General features: G+C 38.3%; 1 protein-coding gene across 2 annotated transcripts in view; it reads left to right on the plus strand.

Annotated features, from left to right (window-relative positions):
- ARHGAP42 (Rho GTPase activating protein 42) overlaps nt 1-26,384 on the plus strand; it is a 315,580-nt gene that overhangs the window by 12,827 nt on the left and 276,369 nt on the right. The window lies entirely within an intron of this gene.

Consider the following 26,384-nt stretch of genomic DNA (forward strand, 5'->3'; position numbering starts at 1 on the left):
CTTGGCTTGTAGATGTGTCACTCCAATCTCTGCCTCTGCTGTCACATGTCATTCTCCCTATGTGTCTCTGTTTATTATACAGGCAGATGTCAGAGATATTGCAGGTATGGTTGCAGACCACCGCAATAAAGTGAATATCACAATACAGGGAGTCATGTAAATTTTTTGGTTTCCCAGTGCATGTAAAGCTTATGTTTACACTATACAGTCTATTAAATGTGCAATAGCATTGTGTTTAAAAAATGTACAGACCTTAATTACAAGATATTTTATTGCTGAAAAATGCTAACAATCATCTGAGCCATCAGCAAGTTATAATCTTTTTTGTTAGTGAAGGGTCTTTCCTTGATGTTCATGGCTACTGACTGATCAGGGTGGTGGGTGGTGAAGGCTGGAGTTCCTTTGACAATTTCTTAAAATAATAGCGGGTTTTGTCCCATAGATTGACTCTTGTTTCACAATAGATTCCTCTATACCATGAAATGCTGTTTGATAGCATTCACCCATAGTAGAACTTCTTTCAAAATTGCAATCAATCCTCTCAAACTCTGATGCTGCTTTTTATTAAGTAAGTTTATGTAATATTCTAAATCCTTTGCTGTCATTTTAGCAATGTTCACCGCATCTTCACCAGGAGTCAATTCCATGTGGAGAAACTGATTTCTTTGCTCATCTGTAAGAAGCAACTCTTCATTCGTTCAAGATTGATCATGAGATTGCAGCAATTCAGTCACATCTTTAGGCTCTACTGCTAATGCCACTTCTCTTGCTATTGCCATCACATCTGCACTTACTTCCTCCACTGAAGTCTTGAACCCCTTCAAGTCATACATAAGGGTTAAAAATCAACTTTTTCCAGACTTCTATTAATGATATTTTGACCTCCTGTCATGAATTACCAATGTTCTCAATGATATTTAGAATGATGAATCCTTTCCAGAAGGTTTTCAATGTACTTTGCTGAGATCCATCAGAGGAATTGCTGTCTATAGCAGCTATATCCTTACAAAATGTGTCTCTTAAATCATAAGATTAGAAAGTTGAAATTACTTCTTGATCCATGGGCTACAGAATGGATGTTGTGTTAGTTGGCACGAAAGCAATATTAATCTTTTTATACATCCCCATCATAGCTCTTGGGTAACCAGGTACATTGTCAATGAGCAGTAATATTGTAAAATGAACCTTTTTTTTTTTTTTTTTTTTTTTCTGAGCAACAGGCCTCACAGTGGATTAAAATATTCAGTAAACAGTGTACTGTCATTCAGGCTTTGTTCCATTTCTAGTGCACAGGAAGAGTGGATTTAGCATGCTTCTTAAGGACTCTAGGATTTTCAGAATGGTAAAGGAGCATTGGCTTCAACTTAGTGTCACCAGCTGCTTTGGCTCCTAACAAGAGAGTCAGCCTGAAGCTTTGAAGCCAAACATTGGCTTCTCCTCTGTAGCTATGAAAGTCCTACATGGCATCTTCTTCCAATAGAAGGCTGCTTCATCCACATTGAAAGTCTCTTGTTTATTGTAGCCACCTTCATCCATACTCTTAGCTAGATCTTCTGGAGAGCTTGCTGCAGCTTCTACATTAGCACTTGCTGTTTCACCTTGCTTATTTATATTATAGGGATGGCTTCTTTTCTTATACCTCTTGAACCAACCTCCGCTCACTTCAAACTTTTCTTCTGCAGCTTCTTCACCTCTCTTATAGAAATCATAGAATTGAAGAGAGTTAGGACCTTGGTCTGGATGAGGCTTTGGCTTAATGCAATATTGTGGCTGGTTTCTTCTTCTCTACAGACCACTCAGACTTTCTCCATATCAGCAATAAGGCTGTTTTGCTTTATTATCATTTGTGTGTTTACTGAAGTAGCATTTTTTTTTCTACCTCATGGAACTAGGAGAAATGGAGTAGCACTTTTAATTTCCTTCAAGAACTTTTCCTTTGCATTCATAATTTGACTGACAACAGAGGCCTAGTTTTCGGACTGTCTTGGCTTTTCTTGTGCCTCCCTCATGAAGTTTGATCATTTTATCTTTAAAGGGAGGGGTGGCTGGGCATGGTATATTACACCTGTAATCCCAGCACTTTGGGAGGCCATGGTGGGCAGATTGCTTGAGCTCAGGAGATTGAGACCAGCCTGGTCAACATGGCAAGACCCTGTCTCAAAAAAAATAACAGTATAATAAATGAAAATAAAAATAAAGTGAGGGACATGCAACTCTTCCTTTCATTTGAACACTTGGAGGCCATTGTAGGGTTATTAGTTGGCCTAATTTTAATATTGTTGTGTCTCAGAGAATAGGGAGGCACAAAAAGAAAAACAGAGATGGAGGAATGCCTGGTTGGTGGAGCAGTTAAAACACACACAACATTTATTGACTAGGTTCACTGGCTTATATAGACACTGTTCATGGCATCCCAAAACAATTACAATGGTAACATCAAAGAGCACTGGTCACAGGTCATCATAAAGATGTAGCAATAATGAAGAAATTGTAATATTGTGAGAATCACCAAAATGTGACAGAGACAGGAAATGAGCACATGCTTTTGGAAAAATGGTATCAATAGACTTGCTCGATGCAGTGTTGTAAAAAACCTTCAATTTGTAAAAAAAAATCTGCAAAGTGCAATAAAATGAGGTTTGCCTGTATTTCAGTTAGTCTTTCAATTTGAATAGAAACATCTAGGTGCCTAGGATATTTGTGTTCTTTTTTTTTTTTTTTTTTGACACAGAGTTTTGCTCTTGTTGCCCAGGCTAGAGTGCAATGGCATGACCTCGGCTCACTGCAAGCTCTGCCTCCCAGGTTCAAGTGATTCTCCTGCCTCAGCCTCCCGAGTAGCTGGGATTACAGGCACGTGTCACCGTGCATGGCTAATTTTTATATTTTTAATAGAGACGGGGTTGGCCAGGCTGGTCTTGAACTCCTGACCTCAGGTGATCTGCCCACCTCGGCCTCCCAAAGTGCTGGGATTACAGGCATGAGCCACTGTGCCCTGCCTGGATATTTGTGTTCTAATTAGCTCTTACCATATAGTGGATGCTCAGTAACTACTGAACATCAATCAGTTTGCATTTTACTAAGAGCATTAGATGGAAGAGGATTTTGAATATCTGTATAGTAAATGAGCTACAGAATGGGGACTATGAATATACTGTTTCGTATTACTTTCAGCAGGTTTTACGTGCAACTGCGCTGGCTTCTCTGTGCTAACTTCTCAGACTAGATAATCTGGGGGAACATCATCAGGAGTTAGAGCTTTGTTCCAGTGTTGGCATTGCCACTAACCAGTATTATGGGTCCAAGCCATTGGCCCCATACTCTATTTTCATCAAAAATGAGAATAACATTTGCCTTATATTTCTTGCAGGATTTTTGTGTGGGCCAATGGAAAGAATGCATAATAACATATTATGAAGATGTAGCATTTTTTTTTCACTTGCTCTTGGCAGGATCATTGTAATTGGAATTATTTCAGCTTTTTACAAGATTTAACTTTAACAGATTCTTGTCAATGTTATTATCATATTCCCTAAAAATGAGAAATTATTGAAATGGTAATGCTTCTATTAGATGTTAAAGCATGGGCTTGTCCCACTCAAATTAGATCTGCTTAATAGGAAATGATTATAAGATATGATATAGTTTTCATTTGCCTTTTAAAAAGTAATTATCTATCTTGATTTGAGAACCAAGAAAGAATTAGGTTGGCATTTAGGGCTTAATGAACAGGCAATATAGATTTTGAGACTTTATAGACGTATCTGCTGATGCTTTAGTTCTGCTGGCTCAGGTCAGTGGTGTATACAAATTATTTAAAATGATGATCACAATTTGCACTTCTCAGAAGTGAAATCAATAATTCAGCAATTTTACAAAATTAACAGGCCAAACTGCAGATGACAGAACTCTTTCCCATGTTAGTTTCTGCACTGAAGACAGACAATGGCTTAGAAAAGTGCTTTCATAGGTGTCTCTTATGATACAGAGATGTTTTGTAAATGTAATTATGCTGAAGGTGAGATCATCCAGGCAGTTATTGGTGAGAAAAGAAAATGACGAAATTGATAGGACATTGCTGGAGGGGCTGAGTGTGTTAATTAGAGACAAAAGGGACATTCAGTTAAGAATTGAAGAGGAAGATTCAGTTGGCTCAATGAGAACATTGAATTGAGCCTTTTAGCTAGTTGATCCAGGAAAGGTGGTGCAGTTAACTTTGTGTCAGAATCACCAGGAGCGGATATGTGGAAGGTGTCCTAAAAACAAAACAATATTTAAAAGAAAAAAGAAGGAAAGATATTTCTTATTGGATCTGTGAGTTAAAAAGGAGCTCAGGCCCGGGGTTGAGGGAATTAGGGAACAAGGAACAGAAAGTCTTAGCTTTTGGGACAGCTTAGAAAGTGAAGCACAGGCTGGAAAAGGCCAGCCTCGGAGGTTAAAGAAAGAGAATGCAGATCCTGAATAATCCTGAACAGGGAAAGTGCGTGAGAGTGATGGCGTCCAGGTTTGTCAAGTTTAAACTCTCTTGGGTGCACACAGCCTTTTCTTCCCAGTATTGCCTTCATTCCTCAGACTGCTCTAATGGAAATTAGAAATCTGTGAGTTTTCGTGGCTGGCTGAGTGTGATGTTTTGTAATATCCACCGGTAAGAGGGGATGAGAGGATGAAACAAGGATGCAGAAGCAAGATGTCAATTGAAAGATACTCTCAGGTCAGGCATGGTGGCTCGGTGGCTCATGCCTGTAATCCCAGCACTTTGGGAGACCAAGGAGGGAGGATCTCTTGAAGCTAGGAGATGGAGAACAGCCTGGGCAAAGCAAGAATCCCTGCCCCCATCGCCCACTCCTTGTCTCTACAAAAATAAAAAATTAAGCCATGTGTGGTGGCATGCCCCTATAGTCCCAGCTACCCAAGAGGCTGAGGCAGGAGGATCGCTTGAGCCCGGGAGCTTGAGGTTGGAGTGAGCTATGTTCAAGCCACTGCACCACAGCCTGGGTGAGCCTGGGTGAGCAAAACCCCAACAACAACAACAACAACAACAACAACAAAATAAAAAATAAAAAAGAGAAGAAAAGAAAAAGAAAGACCCTGTTCCTGCTTTAAGTCCTTAGGTTATGGCTTGGATTTGTATCTTTGAGATTGTGCTTTGTACTTCTGTCAGGATATATACTGGCACAAACTAATCCCAATTTAACCAAATAATCTGAACATTAAATCTGGTTAAAAGAAACAAAGAGGGGTTGCTCTTTAGCTAAAAGCTTAGTGTTATCACTCACACATGTGCAGTGCTAATAACATTTCATCTTTAATCATTAGAACATTTTAATGTTAAGTAGGATCATTGAAGATTTAGCCTTAACAGTAGTCAGCCTAGAATAGTAGAAAGAGACTCAGCTTTGGAGTCCGAGAAATGCTTTTCAATTCTAGGTCTGCTGCTCGTTAGCAGCTTGATTGTGAGCACATCACCTGGCTTCTTTTGTGAGTTTTTTCTTTGTCCATAATATGAGAGTAATATTTACTTTATCTGCATATTTTTGGGATTCATTGAGATAACACATGTAAACTATCTAGTGCAATTTATGGTACTTGGTATTAAATGTTAGTTTTCTCACCTTGTTCATCTGTAGCTAATGTTAAGACTAGAGAGAAATTAGACCAGAGTTACAAATAACCACCACCTTATTTCATTCAAAAGAGGATGTGAGATGATTTTTCTAAGCAATATCTTTACCTTACCTGGGCACATGCATTATATTTAATTATTTTTTATTTTATTTTTTAGAGTCAGGGTCTCACTGTGTTGCCCAGGCTGGTCTCAAACCCCTGGTCTCAAGTGGTCCTCCCGCCTTGGCCTCCCAGAGTGCTGGGATTATATGCGTCACTGTGCCTGGCATATGTTTAATGTTTAATGTTGATGTGAGAGCTGTAGACCATGTATCATTGCTTAGACTCCTGAATGTGCCTTGCAGTGGGAGTGCACCTGTACTTCTGTGGAATAGTTAAGTAACTTTTTTTTTTTTTTTTGAGATGGAGTCTCACTCTGTCACCATGCTGGAGTGTAGTGGTGCGATCTCGGCTCACTGCAACCTCTGCCTCCTGGGTTCAGGCAATTCTCCTGCCTCAGCCTCCCATGTAGCTGGGACTACAGGCGCGTGCCACCACGCCCAGAGTTAGCTAACTTTTTAAGGACCTTTCCTTATCTGAGATTTTGTGATTTTGTAAATAAAATGGTTTTCATTGTATCTTATCTGGATGATTTGATTACTTCCCTGTTTCTCTCCCTAGAAAGTTAGCTCTATAAGAGTAGGCACCAAATCTTTGGGACTCAGGAGATGGACACATGATGTATTTTTAGTAAGTGCTCATTACATGACTGAGCTTACAGGAAGTTGTGTCAAACTAGTGTTTGGAGAGGCTAAAGTCTACAGGTGGTCATTAACCACTTCATATTGGAACCACCTCTGAAACTTTGTATGTGAAGGCAGATATCATTGTGACAACTCTTTTAGCATGTTATGTAGACTTATCAGAATGAGGTTGATTAGAGTAGGCTTATTCAGGGAATTGATATTTGTATTAAATAATTAATTTTCTCTTCAGCAATGACAATTATATATAGTAACTCAGATTCAAGGGATATTGCTAAAATGTACAAATGATTTATATTTCCTGTTTGTAACAAAGCTTTGCATTTTCAAGATGTCATTTCAAAGGGTTGATTTTAATTTTATGGGAATGCCTTCTTTAAAGATGCCATTTATATATTTTTAATAGCTTTCTTAAGATATAATTCACTGCCATAAAATTTACCCTTTTAAGAATCCACTGGTTTTTAATATATTCAGAGTTGTACAACCATTACCACTATCTAATCTTAGAATATTTCTATCACCCTCCAAAGAAACTCTATCCCCATTAGCTGTCACTCCTCATTCCCCATCTTCCCTAGCCCCTGGAAACTGTTACCAATATACTTTCTGTTTCTACATAATTGCCTGTTCTGGATTTTTCATATAAATTGAATCATATAATATGTAGCTTCTTGTGAAGTGCTGTGCTTACTTAGCATACTTCAAGGTTCAGCCATATTTAAACATAGATCAGTACTTCACTCCTTTTTATTGACAAATGTTTTTCAGATATATGAATGCACAAAAATGCAAATTTTGTTATCTATTTGTCAGTTGAACATTTTAGTTGTTTCTTCTAATTTTTTTGGCTGTTAAGAATAATGCTGCGGCCGGGCGCGGTGGCTCAAGCCTGTAATCCCAGCACTTTGGGAGGCCGAGGCGGGCGGATCACGAGGTCAGGAGATCAAGACCATCCTGGCTAACACGGTGAAACCCCGTCTCTACTAAAAATACAAAAAATTAGCCGGGCGTGGTGGCAGGCGCCTGTAGTCCCAGCTACTCGGGAGGCTGAGGCAGGAGAATGGCGTGAACCCGGGAGGCGGAGCTTGCAGTGAGCGGAGATCGCGCCACTGCACTCTAGCCTGGGTGACAGAGCAAGACTCCGTCTCAAAAAAAAAAAAAAAAAAAAAAAAAGAATAATGCTGCTGTGAATATTCATGTACCTTTTTTGGTATGAACATACATTTTGATTCTCTTGGGTATATACCTAGGAGTGGAATTGCTGGGTCATATAGTAACTCTGTATTACAACTCATTTTTACAAAGAGAAACTTAAGTTTATAAGCATTTAAATTGCATTCTTTATGATAGAAAGCATTTCAAGAGCCAAGTATAAATTTAAATTAATTATTTTTCGTAACAAATTCAGATAGGGCCTTTATATGCTGGTGACAACAGAATGACTTAGAAGATATTTAAAGAAGTATCATTTCTGCATTCTGTTAATTATAGATGGGTAACTATTTTAAACTCTCATATCAGTAAATGCAAGACAAAAGCAATGTTTACATAAGTGCAAAGGGTGGAAGAGGAATGAGAGAAGACAAGAAGATGAAAAGAACAGTGTTGAGCAAGGAGGAAAGAAGTGAAGGAGAAAGAAAATGAGACATTTACGCGCATATTCATTCAACAGATGTATTTAGCACTTGCTGTGTGTCAGGTACTGCTCTAGGCCTTGGGAATATAGGCCAGACAGAGGTCCTGTTTTCCTGGGTTTACATGACTGTGGACCTGCTGCAAATATGGTATACATGTTGTTATTGCTTGGCGTTGAGAGTTAGTAGGTGCCATGTATAGCCTTTATTTCCTCCAGATAGCTGCCTTCTTTTCTGTGTTCCATAGACTGATTTGTACATACTTTCTTGATAGTAGGCATACAGTGTAGGAATCTTATATGAGAATATGATATCTGTTCTTCATCCAATCAGATCTCTTCAGGAAATACTTATTGACCACCTACTACACTTCAGGCGCTGTTGTAGATGTGGAGATTGTATGTGTATGTACACTGAGTAGCCCTAGTAAGTCACTCCTTCTTGAACCCTGCCTTCCTCATTTTTGCAGTGTGGATAATAATAATGGTAATGCCTCCTTTTTAAAATGAAGATTAAGTCCCTTTTGTGAGCTGTACCTAGCATAGTACCTGGTACATAGAAATCAGTAATTGATCTGGGCGTGGTGGCTCACACCTGCAACACCAGCACTTTGAGAGGTCTAGGTAGGAGGATTGTTTGAACCCAGGGGATGGAGACCAGCCTAGGCAACACAGCGAGATCCCATCTCTACAAAAACTAAAATAAATTAGTTGTGCATGGTGGCACATGCCTTTAGTCCCAGCTACTTGGGAGGCTGAAGCAGGAGGATCACTTGAGCCCAGGAGGTCAAGGCTGCAGTGAGCCATGGTGAAGCCTTGCACACTCTAGCTTGAGTGACAGAGTGAGACCTGTCTCAAAAACAAAACAAAACAAAAAACAAAAAATCCCCAAGAAATCAGCAAATAGTAGATATTATAATGACACTAGTTTTTAAATAGAAAAGGCAAAGTAACATCACTATTAAAAATATTCCAAAAGAGAAATGTTTTCTCTGGCTTTCTATGATGATAAACTTTATTATATTTTTAATTTAACCTCCCATGTTCACAGGCACACACTTAAAAAATATAAATATTATAATTGTATCACAGTAGTCTTTCCTTATCCACAGAGATAAGCTTGAAGACCCTCAGTCAGAAACTGAGGATAGTAACAAACCCTATGTGTACTGTTTTTCATATCCATATATTGCTATAACAAAGTTTAATTTATAAATTAGGCGTAGTGAGAGATTAACAATAATAATCATAAAATAGAACAGTTATAACAATGTACTGTAATTAAAGTTACATGAATATGGTTTGTCTGTCTGTCTCTCAAATACCTTGTACTATACTCACCTTTCTTTTTGTGATCTGTCAATCTGCCATCTGAGACAGCTCTTTTTGTTTTTTTAAGATGGAGTCTCACCCTGTCACCCAGGGTGGAGTGCAGTGGCGCGATCTTGGCTCACTGCAACCTCTGCCTCCTGGTTTCAAGCGATTCTCCTGCCTCAGCCTCCTGAGTAGCTGGGACTACAGGCATGTGTCACTACGCCCAGCTAATTTTTGTATTTTTAGTAGAGACAGAGTTTCACCATGTTGGCGAGGCTGGTCTTGAACTCTTGACCTCAAATGATCTGCCCGCCTCGGCCTCGCAGTGAGTGTGGTTTGTCTGTGTGTCTCTCAAATACCTTGTACTATCCTCACCTTTCTTCTTGTGATCTGTCAATCTGATATCTGAGACAGCTCTTAAGTGACAGATGGGTAGGTAGGATATACAGCATGGAGAAGCTAGACACTGGGGTGATTCATGACTCACGACTGCTTGAGACAGTCAATATTTCATTGTGATATTCAGAATGGCATGTAATTTAAAACTGGTTAATTGTTTATTTCTGGAATTTTCCATTTAATATTTCAGACCTCAGTTGACTGAGTAACTGAAATGGTGGAAAGCAAAACTGGATGAGGCAGGCCTACTATATATAGCATTTATACCATTATATGGAATATTTTTCTCGCTTCTGCATATTTTTTATTACTAGCATATTTATGGCTTAAAGTCCTCAGATTGAAGGTGATACTTATGTGTGAGTAATTTAAAGCAGTTGACATACAAAATGTAAGTGAAACCAGAATGGGTTACATTTTGAGTAAAGAAACATCTGCAGTTTGCTGCAGTCCACCAGAAGGAAATTGGATCATGTATCAGCTATGCGATTGAATAAGACTTTCATCTTTTAAAGAATTTTTCCTGCCTAAAATCTGCATCCATCTGTTATCCTGAGATGAAGCCTGTGATATACACACTGTGACATGGAGTTTGGGAAGCCCCAGAATATTCTTCAGTTGCACTTGGGAATTCAACAGGGCCAGGGGGGCATCTGCTGAACTTAACTGGAAATCAGGAACAACTATTTTCAAAGCACATTCAGGCTCACACTTTGAGATTACTCCTTTTTCTTAATGTGGACAGCTTAAGTCAGCTCTTGCATATTTCTTTTGGGGTTCTAAATTATTACGTTTATTTTTGAGTTACAAATCATGTTATCTTTTATATATTATAGCGTTGTATTTTTTCAAGGAATTTCTTTTTTATTTTTTTAGACAGAGTCTCACTCCGTCTCCCAGACTGGAGTGCAGTGGTATGATCTCGGCTCACTGTAATCTCCACCTCCCGGTTGAAATGATTCTCCTGCCTAAGCCTCCTGAGAAGCTAGGATTACAGGTGCATGCCACCACGCCTGGCTAATTTTTTTTTTTTTTTTGTATTTTTAGTAGAGATGGGGTTTCACCATGTTGGTCAGGCTGGTCTTGAACTCCTGACCTCGTGATCTGCCCACCTCGGCCTCCCAAAGTGCTGGATTACAGGCATGAGCCACTGCGCCCGGCCAGCTGTTTTTTTTTTGAGACGGAGTCTTGCTCTGTCCCCAGGCTGGAGTGCAATGGCACGATCTCGGCTCACTGCAATCTCTGCCTCCCAGGTTCAAGCGATTCTCCTGCCTCAGCCTCCTGAAGTAGCTGGGACTACAGGCACATGCCACCACACCCAGCTAATTTTTGTATTTTTAGTAAAAACGGGGTTTCACCATGTTGGCCAGGATGGTCTTGATCTTCTGATCTTGTGATCTGCCCGCCTCGCCCTCCCAAAGTGCAGGGATTACAGGCTTGAGCCACTGCGTGCGACCGTTGGTTTCTTCTTAGAAGAAAATAATCTCGTAGGGTGCCTTTTGGCTTCAGGCTCTTTGTGGCCACCTGTTCTGTTCAACCCTGTGGTGCCACCCCCCTCAGATCATACTTGTGTGCACATGCACGTGTGCATTAACATCCTAGAGTTTTCAAAGCTATGGTCTCTGTCCCTTTATATTTAGTACTTTGCCATGTACAAATTTGTTTTAGGTGACTATTGAATAAATGGTTATGTTGAGTTTGTGAAGATTTAACACTGAGATATTCCAGATCTTAGGACTGGTGATCAGTTGCCAAACTGAAATAACACTTTGGTCATTATTTTATGGGACTGTTGTATATTTGACTCTGTTGGCTGAAGCTTGACCTTGTTAACTGAAGCTTCTTTTCCCTTGGCTTATTGGGAGCCATATTCTCTTATCAATCTTTTCATCAGCGTTTCCAACTTTTTCTTCTTAGTCTCTTATAGGTCCTTTACCTCTTCCTTCTACTTGAATGTGTTTATATTGTCCAATGAGAATCTTCTCTGTTTGTTTTTTGAGACAAGGTCTCTGTCGCCCATGCTGGAGTGCAGTGGCAAGATCTTGGCTCACTGCAGCCTTGCCCTCCTAGGCTCAAGTGATCCTCAGCCTCCCAAGTAGCTGGGACTACAGGTGCACACTACCATGCCCAGATAATTTTTTGTCTACTTTCTTTAGACATGATGTCTCACTATGTTGCCCAGGCAGGTCTTGAACTCCTGAGGTCAAGCGATCCTCCTGCCTCAGCCTCCCAAATTGTTGGGATTACAGGCGTGAGCCACTGTGCCCAGCCCCTTTTCTCAGTAAACTTAAATTGGTGATGAATATTTATCCACAACCAAATGGTTATTATCTATGAAATAAACAGGAGGAAAGAAAGGTCAGGAAGCCAATAGGTAACTGGGCACTACACACAGGACAGTTGATTAGTTAAAAGATGAAAACAGCTGTTAACCTATGAGAAGATAATCACGTTTACCAGGAGTCAAAGAAATGCAAATGAATATGAGAGTAAGGTAAATTTTTAAAATCTAATTAATTAGCTAAAAGATGTAATTAGCTAGAAGATGTAAAAATAATATCTTTGGCTAATTAAAGGTGTACTGAGACTCTAACTTTCGTTATGCTCCCTATGGCATTGTAAATTAGTAATACTAATTAGTAAATTAGTAGAATACCCACTGATTTCGTGATCTCAATTATGATACTCTTTGTACAGCAGGTAATATTGATTGCCTACCCAGCTCCCTTGCCTTTTCATCCTTTCTAAAGGAACCTCGAGTTTTTTCGGGAACACACCTCTACCCAGGTTGGGGGTGAGTACTAATTAGTTGAGTCACACAGCACCCTTTTGAGTTCGCTGCAGTATTGCATGCAGTTTGGGAACTGTGCTTTTAACCTGTATAAATAATTAGAATTTACTTATAATAGAAAATAATTAGAAATGACTTAAGTGATTGCTAATAAAGTTTACCAAATTAGTTATCTAGACAATTAAATATAACTCTTCTGATATAAATCTAAGAGAAAAGCAAAGTACGGAATTGTTACATGCTACTGTTATTATATGAAAAAAAATTGCCTGTGAAAAAATTAGTAAAATATAGCAGAAAGAAATGTTGTGTGCAAAATGTATCAGGGTGGTGATATTAAAGAGATTTTTCTTCCTCCCCCCTTTTCCCCCCAGAAGTGGGATAAGGGAAGTTAATGAGAACTGAGTGGCAGGTGGTGGGAGGGAGGGACCTCCTGGTTGTCCTATCTGAGCTTTGCAGGTGTAATTCTCCAGAGTGCACACGGCTTTTCAGTATGCTTGTGTGTGTGTTTGTGTGGGGGTGAGGGAAGGAGTTAATGAGTTCTGAAGTTCCTGCCGGTTACTGAGAATTGATCAGGTAGAAGCTGGAATAGATACAATCTTTTTAAAGTCTTTACTCTTTAACTACATTGTTTTTCAATCCATGAACAGTACTCTGTAAATAATTTGCTAGCAACTTCCTTAGTTGTTAGTCTTCACAACCTTTCTCTACCTGCCTTCCTACCTCCAATTTCTGGCTATTTAATTTGCTTTCTCTCCTTTTATCCAATTATCTTTGAGCAGTGCCTCTTTTCATTCCTTTAGAAATGACATCTCGAAACTATCATAAAATGTACATATCCAAGTCTAGGTTGTCTTACCTGGTTGTGGTAAGCACACGGTTTTTGTGGACAAATTAATTATACCAGGTGTTCCCATTAAGACATAACTAGTATTAACAACCATAAGGGTTCTCCTGGAAAACAGATTTAGGTTTTAAGATTATTGAGAATACATTTCTGGCACAGGTTTAAGTAGAGAACCTATAGTGAGTTTAATATCTTTTGTAATGTTTTACATACTGTTAGAAACAAATCTCGTTCCTGTGACAGTCCCTCATAGGAAAATATGTCCTTATTGTCTTTGAAGTCACAGATATTGAGGCAGATGGGTCAAAGTTGAAAGGAGAAAATTTGAGACTTGGAAATCATGAAACAAACTGCTACAGTCTTGTAAGATCTGTCATTGATTAGACCAACCTGGGAATGGATCCTCTGATCCTCTGTACAACCTACAACCTTGGGCAAGTTCTTAGCGCTCTCTGAGGCTGTTTCCTCTATTTTAAATATGGGATAACTATCTTTGCCACACAGGTTTATTGTGATAATTAAATTAATTCATTTTTCAGCTAATTATTAGTCACCTAATGTGGATTAAGCATCATGCTAGGGAGGGACATACTTAAGCTAAAATAAATGACCGAGTTAAAAAAAAAATTTGGTTTCTCTTTAATTTCTGCTAAAAAAATACATGGAAATTTTAAGGTATTTAGCCAAAAGGAATTTGGTATAATAAAACATTGTTATTGGCTATCCTTTAGAGATTTCTTTAGGGGATCTGCAGAAATTTGTTTTTTTGGAATCATTACTCTTACGTGGCCTGCTGTATTCATTGCCTTCTCGGATCAAGCTTATATTTGAGCAAATTTGTTGCGTTTTGTTTACTTTGGTGATCCATATGTTTGTATTTCTAATGTGGATTGAATTTTACTGTATTTATCAGTCATCCTTTCTTACAAAATTGTTATGCCACAATCATCTCTTCTGTTCTTTTGCTGAATTAAAAAGAAAAAAAATAATTTAAGGCAAGAATTTTGGCCACTGGGCTCTGTCTGGCCACTCTGAATAGTTATGGTTTTGTAATATGGTATCAGTATCCTGCAGTTTCTGTTATTTAAATCATGAGTAAACCGTAATGGGCAGAATGATGCAAAAATTTCTGAAATCCTGTTTTTGTGAAAAACTTTTTAGCAGAGCTTTTATATGATCTAGAGACTATGAAATGATTTGGTTAAAGAGGACTACAGTGTATTTACCTGTAAAGTCAATTCTTAAATGTTGCAATGTGAAAAGGTTATTGTTAATGATATTTCATATTCCTAATTCTACTAAACTTTATAAAAACATTTCAAAGGGCTAACAGGGAATTGAATTTTAGGTTGACTTACATGTAAAACATAAAAATTAGTGTGTGTGTGTGTGCGTGTGTGTGTGTATTTGAGATACTTCAGTGCTGTTGGAAGCAGCCATTCCCACTAACCCTAACTTCCAGAGCTGATGGGATGCCTCATCTTTCTTCTACAACCAATAGGAAAGGACTTCCGAAATTCCAGTGTGAAAAGAATTTTGTTGAGCACATGTGACAGCCAGCCCTCTAACATCTGGGGATAGTTTTTAGTTCTTGGACCTGATGAAGAGGTAGTAGACATCAGTTAGCGAAGAGATATGTGGCTAGGCTTTTCAGATTCTTTTTGGTCAGGCTTTCAAATTGTCTTTCATCAGGTTAAACTACAGCAGATAGACCTAAAGAATTCTTATTTAGCCAGGCACAGTGGTAACGCCTATAATCCCAGCACTTTTGGAGGCTGAAGTGAGTGGACCATTTGAGCCTAGGAGTTTGAGAGCCCAGGAGTTCGAGACCAGCCTGGGCAACATGGCGAAACCCTGTCTCTACAAAAACAGATACAAAAATTAGTTGGGCATAGTGGTGCACACCTGTAGACACAGCTACTCAGGAGCCTGAGGTGGGAGGATCACCTGAGCCTGAGAAAGTCAAGGCTGCAGTGAGCTGTGATTGCACCACTTCACTGCAGGCTGGGCGATGCAGTGAAACCCTATCTCAAAAAAAAAAAAAAAAGAATTCTTATTTAAACCAGGTTTACTTTGGATCTCAAATTAATTATACCCTTGTGTAGTTTTTTAGCTTTTGTCTGCAGTTGGGGAATAAGGGTAACTTTCCTCTTTCTGTCCTTAAATATGTAGGGCTGGGAGAAAACTTAAAACTTGGTGGAAGAAGTATTCAGCCTTTGAGGGAGATCTCCCTCCGCATTCATTTCCTGTTCTAGTTAACTTGTTAGGAACTATCCAGAACAGCCCAGACTTTGTCCTTGTCCTTTGTAGAACAGGATGTCCTGCAATGGTTTAACCCAGTGAATCTAGTATCCCCTGGAGTATAAAACCTAGAGTGGAATGCTTTCAGCTGCAGTTTGATGTGGGGCATGCACAGAAAAGACTTCATTTCTCCCAGGCAGCTTTCCTGATACTTGGGGACTGGCTTGCCATGGATCTTAGGCTTCTCTTGCTTCTTGTTGCCTGTATGTGAGTAATAAAGTTGCTTTGCTTAACTTGATGTGAGAGTGTTCTGTCTCACAAGACTCATCCTCGGCGTATGTGCAAAACAGCTTGTGTAAAAACCTCCTGTCAGTGATAGACTTTAGTAGACATTCATGAGGGCTTTAGAGTCCTCCTCTGAGAGTGATACTGGTGCATAGTATTGGCGAGGTATTTAGAATCCTCCTCTGAGATTGATATTGGTGTGTGGTAATCCCCTCTCAGGGATTGATACTGGTGCACTGTATTCTACTTCACATTAGGGGCCTTATAAAAGAGTGAGGAAGCAATGATTTATATTCTTAGGAAGCTTACAAACTAAAGATAATACAGATATGTGAAAAGAACTAAGTGGATGGTTTCAGATGGTTGAGAAGTCATTGGAGGAACTGCAGTCAGCATATCTTCGAGGGAGATATCTACTGATGGGACTGGTATGGGAAGACAGTCTGGCAGTACAGGGCAGCAGGGACAGCACTGAAGCAGAAATGAATAATCTTCGTAACAGGGCTGACAAATTGGTATATTTTTTAAATGAAAGCAGTTAACAAATGAGAAACGAGGGGAGACCTGGGAAACACATACTGTTAGTTTTGAAAGTTAGCCTAAACTATACCGTAAGCTTCATGGGGACTTTTGCCTATCCTATATTTGATTCATTATGGTTTCTGCCCCTTGAATTGTGCTGGGTCCTTGGGGGTGCAGAATCATCATGCGTTGAGTACAGGCCATGACAGCAATGCAGCACATACCACTGCACATTTTAAGACCTGCTTGTGGTTCACTGTGAAGGACTTTTTAAAGCTTAGATAATTGAAACACCAGAATTTAATTATAAGTTAAAAACAAAAAACAAAACAACCAGTGGATCCCGTGTCAAACAAATGCTGTTGGCAATTAATGAAGATAATGAAATTGAGTACTTAAGAAAACGAACCGATAGTTTTCTAGTTAGTAAATTTACTGATTGTCAATTTCTGAAGCATCAGTTCTTTCTCTGGACTCACTTATATGTTTATTGTGTGAAATACAACTGTATTTTCGTGGTTTTATATCGTATGGGGTAAAAGCATATTTCTTAGGAGGAGGACAGTATTATTAGAAAATGACTTGAATTTCACCATAAAAATATACTGAAAAATATAAATTTCAGTAGTTTTATTTTGTTGGTAGGCAAGTCTGCAAAAAAGAAAGAAATTAATTAAAACAATTTTTTTTGGTAGGATAAGTCTTGTGAGAGATTTTAGGAAGGATAGGAACCCCTGACCCGCTTTAAATAAAAACTATCTTTAGGTTATTTGGAGAATGAATGCATTGGGTGGAGCAAAAATAAATAATAAATAAGCAAAGACCTTGGGTATCAATTCAGAGCCCCTTGACTGAAGGAGGGCCAGAGAGGGAAATTCCAGGATCAGCTCTTGAGATACTTAAAGCTACAGAATTAAGTATTCATAGGGGATTTCAACAGCTTAGACATCTGTTGAATAACACACATCACTAAACATTTATCATCTGAGGATGGCTCTGGTTATGTAGAGGATAAATTCAAAAAAGGAAACCACGGAGAAGCAGTCTTGGTTTTGTTTCATGCAAGCAGGGAAGGAGTGATAATTCAAACTTGATGTGGATTTAGTATTTATTCTGCATGAACTGGCCTGAGTATTCTGTCCTGGCACTCAGGTTCTCTCACATAGGATATTATATATTCAAATGTTCCAGTGGTTTTCAAACAGTGGTTTGTGACCCTAGAGGGTTGGTGAAATCAATGTAGTAAGTTTAGCTACTATTAGAAAAAAAATTGAGTAAAAAAGATACCATATATAGGCCGGGCGCGGTGGCTCATGCCTGTAATCCCAGCGCTTTGGGAGGCCGAGGCAGGCGGATCACGAGGTTAGGAGATCGAGATCATTCTGGCTAACACGGTGAAACCCCATCTCTACTAAAAATACAAAAAATTAGCTGGGCGTGGTGGCGGGTGCCTGTAATCCCAGCTACTCAGGAGGCTGAGGCAGGAGAATGGCGTGAACCCGGGAGGTGGAGCTGGCAGTGAGCCGAGATTGCGCCACTGCACTCTAGCCTGGGCGACAGAGCGAGAGTCCATCTCAAAAAAAAAAAAAAAAATACCATATATAATTCCAGCACTTTGGGAGGCTGAGGTGGGCAGATCAATAGAGGTCAGGAGTTCGAGACCAGCCTGGCCAACATGGTGAAACCCTGTCTGTACTGAAAATACAAAAATTAGCAGGACGTGGTGGCACACACCTGTCATCCCAGCTACTCGGGAGGCTGAGGCAGGAGAATGGCTTGAACCCAGGAGGCGGAGGTTGCAGTGAGCTGCAGTGGAGTGTTGCCTCCAGCCTGGGCAACAGAGTGAGACTCTGCCTTGAAAAAAAAAAAAAAAAAAAGACACCGTAGTGTATTCAGTGTATTAAAGGCAAATGCTGTTTAATGAAACTTGTTTCTGTTTTATAAGTACACATGCACGAGGATACAATATCAGATTTTAAAATGTAGTTATTACTGGGAGTCATGGTCAAAATAAAAAAATTGAGGTACACTATCTTATGAGTTCAGATGTGTGTCTCTAGCATGTATATAGTGAAGCCTGATTCACTTTTTATTGCAAAGGTATGAGGGACAGATCACTTGGAGAAGAGAGATGGTTTAGAGGTCACAGTGTTTGTGGCATGAGACACATTTTATAGGTCTTGTGAGGCCCTTCAAGGTAGAACTTGGCCAGCTCCATTGTGAATAGCTCTTGAAGGTGGTCGTAGCCACTGGATCTAGCATCTGATACTTAAGTCAAGAAAGAATTTATTTAGTTCATGAAAACAGATATTTTCTGTGCAAATGCATGCCTTTGACATAAACCATGTCTTTTTATTTTGTTCTGTTAAGAATATTTCAGACTTTTGGAGGAGTATAGCTTGGTTGTCAGAAAAAAGGAAGATTTACTCAGACAAACAAGTTTGAAACAGCAAAATGCCAACCTGCAAAGTTTGAAGATAAATAAATTGGACAAGGACTCAAACACATCAGGAATAGAAAAATTAAAGTTACATATAGGTAGGGAAATGGATTTCAAATGGTAAAATAAAAGTGTATTTCTGAACAAGAATTTAATTAAACTGGAATCATCTACCATGTGGTGCATAGTAATTTTTTACTAATTCTCACATAGTAAATTCTCACTTAGACTAATTTCTCACATAGTAATTTCTCACTTTATGTATATTAAATGCACAGATTACTAAAAAAGTGAATCCTATATTGAGTAAATTATCATGTAAATTAGTTTCTTTTTTATGTAATGGTTCAGTACTTTATTTAACGTGACTTATTTAAATATGTATTGCATTTGATAGATTTGATATTATTTTATTCAAACTTTAAAGTATTCTCTAATGAATGGTGTTTGTGATGGAGAAAGGAAGAGAAGGTTGTGATGCTTCACTATACCTCATGATTTATGTACCTTATTGAATACAATTCCTTAATAGATTGGAAGAACCAATCATCCTTCAAAGAAAATAGATTACTGGCAAAATATTGGAAAGAACATTGGACTAATTGAAAAACTTAGAATAAGAGCATTTAGTGCTAGATAAATTTAAAAATGTCAGGCACAGCTAAACGAATTCAGATTTCTTGCTTCCTAGTTCTTCATTCACCACTAGATACTGTCTTTTTCTTTTTGCTGAAATACTGGCCAGTCGAATAATAGGAGAAAACAACTGAATATTAATTGATAACTTTCAAGTTAGGTGAGGATTTTACTGCAGATTAAGACTGTGACAAGAGGATGTATCTACTTTGAGCTCTGTTGGAAGTTTTGGCCATGATAATTATTTAACATCAGTCTCCATGGCAGCAAGGAGAAAAGCTCTAGGCAAACAAACAGATGGATTCAGAGGACCTTAAGTGATCAAGTCCGGTAGGAGCCAGCAGCTGGCCTTCTGTGGGCTGCTTATTAGCATTTTCCTTAGCTTGTTGTCTGCCTGCACTCGGCAGCAAGCTGGAGGTCAGATTTGTGATGCAAACACATTTGCATCCAGGTTCTGGTATCTACTCACTAACTCACAGGTGACCTCACCCATATCTCTGCCTCTCCCTTCTTTCCTTTTTTTCTTTTATTGTGTGTGTGTGTGTGTTGTGTGTGCAGGTTCAAAATGACAGGTGGTAAAATGAGCAGCAAAAGGATACTCTTGGCTATACCGGCTCTTCCTGTCTTTCAGATATTGCACATCCTGAGCCTGTTGTTTTACATGGAAGGAAAATGAAGCCCCTTCACACATTCATAGAGAAGCGTGCTTGAAAAGAGAGAAGAAGAAGCAGAGAGTGCTTAGCAGCAAGGCTGTTTATTACTTCTGTATCCCAGGCAGTTTTCCAGGCTGTAGTTTCACCCCCAACCTTGCCTCCCCAGCTGAATGTGGCTGGTGCCAAATTCCTGCTGTTGGCTGAGTCATCATGTCCTAGTTGATCTGGCACTGTAGTCAACATTTGTAGCTTTTACCATTGTTGCTTTGGAGCTAGATCACTAGGTTAGATTATAAGCTAGATAATTAGGTTTTCCTAAATAGAGAATCTGCTGGTGCTGAGAACTTGCCCCAGAAGGCACACCGTGGTGGTTATTCACGTAGATGTCCTGGTGTATGTGAGATGGGAAAATCCAGTAAGTCACTCCTTAATTCAATTCAGCAGCCTTTTACTGATTGCCCAGAAACTGGATGATCTGGCAGAATTAAATGGATTATTTTGTTTAAAACCTAAAGCAAAAAGTTTAAGATGGGATTCCATATGTAAATTGTTCCTATGAATGATTGTTGATAATGTTGGAAAAAAATGGGAAAAGAATTCGTACAAATGACTGTCCTGATGGTGGGAATATAATTATTTCTGTCCTATTTCCAAACTTTCTCTAATGTTTCAGTACTGTTTATACAGTAATAATATTTAATAATAACAACTGGTTTTGTTCTCATGGGGGAAAAAGGCCCAAGATAAAAAGTCCGGTCATATAAAAGTGAAAATATGGCTAGATTCAGTGTCTTCAAGAGTATTTTGAAAAGAAAAATACCACAACAAAAAACCCCAAGAACTTAAAATGAGGATATTTAATGTTAATTGTATTTGACTGTATTGGTTGAGATAATCTTTTTTTTGAGAGCCTAACATTGACATGTAATGTTCATTGAACACATATTGCTTTTAAAAGTTTAAAATATACATATATACATGGTCCTTATTAGGCTTTTATTTTCTTAAAAAATTTTACTATTTTTACCATGAACATTTTCAAATGTACTCAAAAATGAATATTAAAAAGAACTACCATATATTTCCCGTTCAGGTTTAAAAATAGACTTATTTAGATTCTATATATTCTATATAAGACTATTTAGATTCTATAGTTACACAGAATTTTTTTGTTTTTTTTTTTAACTGAGCAGATAATACAGAATTACAATATTACCCACCTCTTCCCTGCCCCCATACACATATGAAGTCAAGTGTCCCCTGTTAACATCTCGCATTAGTGTGGTACATTCGTTAAAATAAATGAACCAATATTGATACATTATTCTTAACTAAAGTCAAGAGATTACATTGAGATTCACTCTGTGTTCTACAATTGGATGGGTTTTGGCAAATGCACAATGTCATGTATCTACCTTTGCAGTCCCATGTAGAATAGTTTTATAACCCTTCAATTCCCTTGTTCTTCTCCTAACATCTCTCCCACACTTTTCTCACCTAACCCAGGGCAACCACTGATATTTTGTTTTGTTTTGAACTGCTTCTATAGTTTTGCCTTTCCCAGAATGTCATACAGTTGGAATCATGCAATATATAGCCCTTTCAGACTGGCTTCTTTCACTTAGCAATATGCATTTAAGATTCTTCCATCTTAAATGCATATTCCATGACTTGATAGCTTATTTCATTTTTTTTTTTTTTTTTTTTGAGGCGGAGTCTTGTTCTGTCACCCAGCCTGGAGTGCAGTGTTGTGATCTTGGCTCACTGCAACCTCTGCCTCCCGGGTTCAAGCAATTCTTCTGCCTCAGGCTCTTGAGTAGCTGGAATTACAGGCACCTGCCACCACGCCCAGCTAATTTTTTGTATTTTTAGTAGAGACAAGGTTTCACCATTTTGGTCAGGGTGGTCTCGAGCTCCTGATCTCAGGTGATCTGCCAGCCTTGGCCTCCCAAAGTGCTGGAATTACAGGCATGAGCCACCATGCCTGGCCAGCTTATTCATTTTTATTGCTGAATGATATGAGTTATATGGATGTACACCAGTTTGCTTATCCATTCACTTATTGAAGGTCATTTTGGTTGCTTCCAAGTTTTGGCAATATTGAATAAAGCTGTTATAAAAGTTTGTGAGCAGATTTTGTTTGGACATAATGTTTGCAACTCATTTTGGTTAGTACTGAGGAGTATGGTTGCTGGATCATATTATAAGAGTATGTTTAGCTTTGTAAGAAACTGCCAAACTTTTCCAAAGTGGCTGTACCATTTTGCATTCCCATAAGCAATGAATGAGAGTTTCTGTTGCTGTATATCCTTGCCAGTATATGGTGCTGTCAGTGTTTTGGATTTTAGTGCTTCTAATGGGTAAATAGTAGTATTTCATAGTTATTTTATTTGCACCTTCCTAATGACATATAACATTGAGCATCTTTTCATATGCTGTTTTGCCATCTGTATATATTCTTTGGTGAGTTATCTGTTCAGATCTTTTGCCTTTTTTATGTCTGGGTTGTTGTTTTTCTTATTCTTGAATGTTACTAGTCCTTTGTATATTTTGGATATAAGTCCTTCGTCAGATCTGTGTTTTGCAAAGTTTTAAAAAAAATTTATTACTTTTTTTTTTTTGAGACAGAGTCTCGCTCTGTTGCCCAGGCTGGAACTCCTGAACTCATGTGATCCGCCCACTTTGGCCTCCTAAAATGCTGGGATTACAGGCGCAAGCCACCGCGCAAATTTTATTGTGTATATTTGACGTTTACATCATATGTTTTGTAAAGTTTTACTTCCAGTCTACAGCTTTTTATTCTCCCAACAGTTTCTTTCACAGAACAGGCATTTTCAATGTTAATGAAGTCCAACTTATCAGTTTTTTCTTTGGATCAAACTTTTGGTGTTATATCTGACTTTGGGTTTGCCAAACCAAAGTTTTCTAGATTTTATAATAATACTAGGTCATCTTGTAGGAGTATTATGGTTTTGTGTTTACATTTAGATCGGTGATCCATTTTGAGTTCATTTTTGTAAAGGGTCTGAAGTCTATATCTAGATTTATTATTTTGCTTGTGGATCTCCTGTTGTTCCAGCATCATTTGTTTAAAAGACTATCTTTGCATTATTATATTTCATTTCTCCTTTGTCGAAGATCAGTTATGGGTCTATTTCTGGGCTATTTTATTCTATTGGTCTATTTTTCTATTCTTTCACCAATATCACACAATCTTGAGTACTTTAGATTTATGGTGAGTCTTGAAGTCAGGTGATGCCAGTCCTCTGACTTTATTCTTCTTCTTCAATATTGTTGCTTACTCTGCATCCTTTGCCTTTCAGTAAACTCCGTAATCAGCTTTGTTGATATTTATAAAACTGCTTACTGGGATTTTGATTGGGATTGCATTCAATCTATAGATCAAGTTGGGAAGAACTGACACCTTGACAACATTAAGTCTTCCTGTCTAGAAACATAGAATATCTCTCCATTTATTTAAATCTTTAAACATTTTCTTTCATCAGAGATTTGTACTTTTCCTCATATAGATCTTAGATATATTTTGTTAGATTTAAACCTAAGTATTTCTTTCTTTTTCTTTATGGTGAAATATAAATGATGTTGAGTTTTAAATTTCAAATTCCACTTTTTCATTTCCGATATAGGAAAGACATTGACTTTTATATATTAGCCTTGTATCCTGAAACCTTGCTGTTAGTTCCAGGAATATTTTTGTTGATTCTTTAGGATCTTCAACATGTACAGTCTTGTCATCTGTAAACAAAAACAGTTTTTTTTTCTTTCTTCACAATTTATATTTCTTTATATCCTTTTCTTGTTTATATTAGCTAGGATTTTTAGTATGATGCTGGATTTGAGTGGTGAGAGGGATATCCTTGTCTTGTTCCTAATCTTATGGAGAAAGCGTCTAGCTTCTCACTATTCAATATGACATTAGCTGTAGGTTTTTGGTATATCATCTTTATCAAATTGAGGAACTTCCTCTCAATCCTCCTAATTTGCTGAGAGTTTTTGTCATGAATTGGTGTTGGATTTTGTTAAATGTTTTTCAAACTCTTTTAACTTTTTAATTAATTTTAATTGACAAATGAAACTTGTATATATTTATCTCATGCTCTTTCTGCATTTGTTGATATGATCTTAAGATTTTTCTTCTTTAGCTTGTTGATCTGATGGGCTACATTAATTGATTTTAGAATGTTCTGTCAGCCTTGCATACCTATAATAAATCTCACTTGGTGGGGGGTAATTTTTTAAACAGTTGTTAGATTTGATTTGCTAGTATTTTGCTGAGGAGTTTTATTTCTATGTTCATGGGAGATATTGGTCTGCGGTTTTCCCTTCTTGTCATGTCTTTATCTGGTTTTGTTGTTAGGGCAATACTGTCCTCATAGAATGAGTTAGCAAGCATTATTTTTGCTTCTATTTCTGTAAGAACTCGCGGAGAATTGGTTTAATTTTTTCTTTAAATGTTTGGTAGAATTCCCAGTGAGACTGTATGCACCTAGTGCTTTCTTTTTTGGGAGGTTTTTAGTTATTATTATTGTTTTTAAAGATAAAGATGTATTCAGATTATCTACTTGTGTGAATTTTGAAAGTTTGTATCTTTCAAGGCATTGGTTCAGTTTCATCTAAGTTTTCATATTGTAGGCATAGAGTTGTTTATAGTATTTCTTTATTATCATTTCAATGCCCAGGGGGATTAGTAGTGATAACCCTGATTTTATTTCTGATATTTGGGTCTTCACTATTTTTTTTTTCTTGGTTAACCTAGTTAGAGGTTTATTAATTTTATCAATCTTTTCAAGGAACCAGCTTTTGGTTTCATTGATTTTTTTTTCCTCTGTTAATTTTCCATTTTCAATTTTATTGATTTGTACCCTACTTTTTATTATTTTTTTTTTGCTGCTTGCTTTAGCATTATATTGCTCTTCTTTCTCTAGTTTCTTAAGGCAGAAGCTTAATTATTGCTTTTAGATCTTTCTGCTTTTCTACTATATGCATTTATTGCTAAATAGCTCCCTCTAAACACTGCTTTTGTTACACCCCAAAATTTTTATAAGTTTTATTTTTATTTAGCTCAAGATATTTTAAAATTTCTTTGGAGATTTCTATGACCTATATGTCCTTTTGAAGTAAGTTATTTAATCTCCTGGTGTTTTTGGATTTTATATAATTCTATTTGCTCCCTTATGTGCCCATTTTATTGCTTTTAAATAATTTTCCTTTTTTTTTTTTTTTTTTTGAGACAGAGTCTTGCTCTGTCGCTAGGCTGGAATGCAGTGGTGCGATCTCAGCTCACTGCAACCTCTGCCTCCCGGGTTCAAGCAATTCTCCTGCCTCAGCCTCCCGAGTAGCTGGGATTACAGGCGCACGCCACCACGCCCAGCTAATTTTTGTATTTTTAGTAGAGATGGGGTTTCATCATGTTGGTCAGGCTGGTCTCTAACTGCTGACCTCGTGATCCGCCTGCCTTGGCCTCGCAAAGTGCTGGGATTACAGGCGTGAGCCACCGTGCCCAGCCTTGACCAAAATCTTAATGAATTATTCATGACTTAATTAACGACTAGGCATGGAGAATCACGCCTGTAATTCCAGCACTTTTCGGGGCTGAGGCGGGAGGATCATTTGAGGCCAAGAGTTTGAGTGGGCAACTGTCTCTACCAAAAATTAAAAAAACAAAAATAGTAATAAGAAAAAGCCAGTTGGCCGGGCGCGGTGGCTCACGCCTGTAATCGCAGCACTTTGGGAGGCCGAGGTGGGCGGATCACGAGGTCAGGAGATCGAGACCATCCTGGCTAACACAGTGAAACCCCGTCTCTACTAAAAATACAAAAAAAATTAGCCGGGCATGGTGGCGGGCGCCTGTAGTCCCAGCTACTCGGGAGGCTGTGGCAGGAGAATGGTGTGAACCTGGGAGGCGGAGCTTGCAGTGAGCCGAGATGGCGCCACTGCACTCCAGCCTGGGGGACAGAGCGAGACTCCGTCTCAAAAGAAAAAAAAAAAAAAAGCCAGGCATGGTGGTGCGCACCTGTAGTCTCAGCTACTTGGAAGGCTGAGCTGGGAGGAGCACTTGAGCCTAGAAGTTCAAGGTTGCAATGAGCTGTGATTGCACCTGGGAGCAAGACCGTGTCTCTTAAAAAAAAAAAAAAAAAAAAAAAAAAAGTTACTAGAACAGAGAATTAACTGCAGGCAGAGTTAAGAAATGAAAGTAAAAGGTTGTAATGTTATATTACATTAAAGTGATGTACT

The sequence above is a fragment of the Pongo pygmaeus genome, chromosome 9 (genome assembly GCF_028885625.2).
Source record: "Pongo pygmaeus isolate AG05252 chromosome 9, NHGRI_mPonPyg2-v2.0_pri, whole genome shotgun sequence".
NCBI classification, from domain to species: Eukaryota; Metazoa; Chordata; class Mammalia; order Primates; family Hominidae; genus Pongo; species Pongo pygmaeus.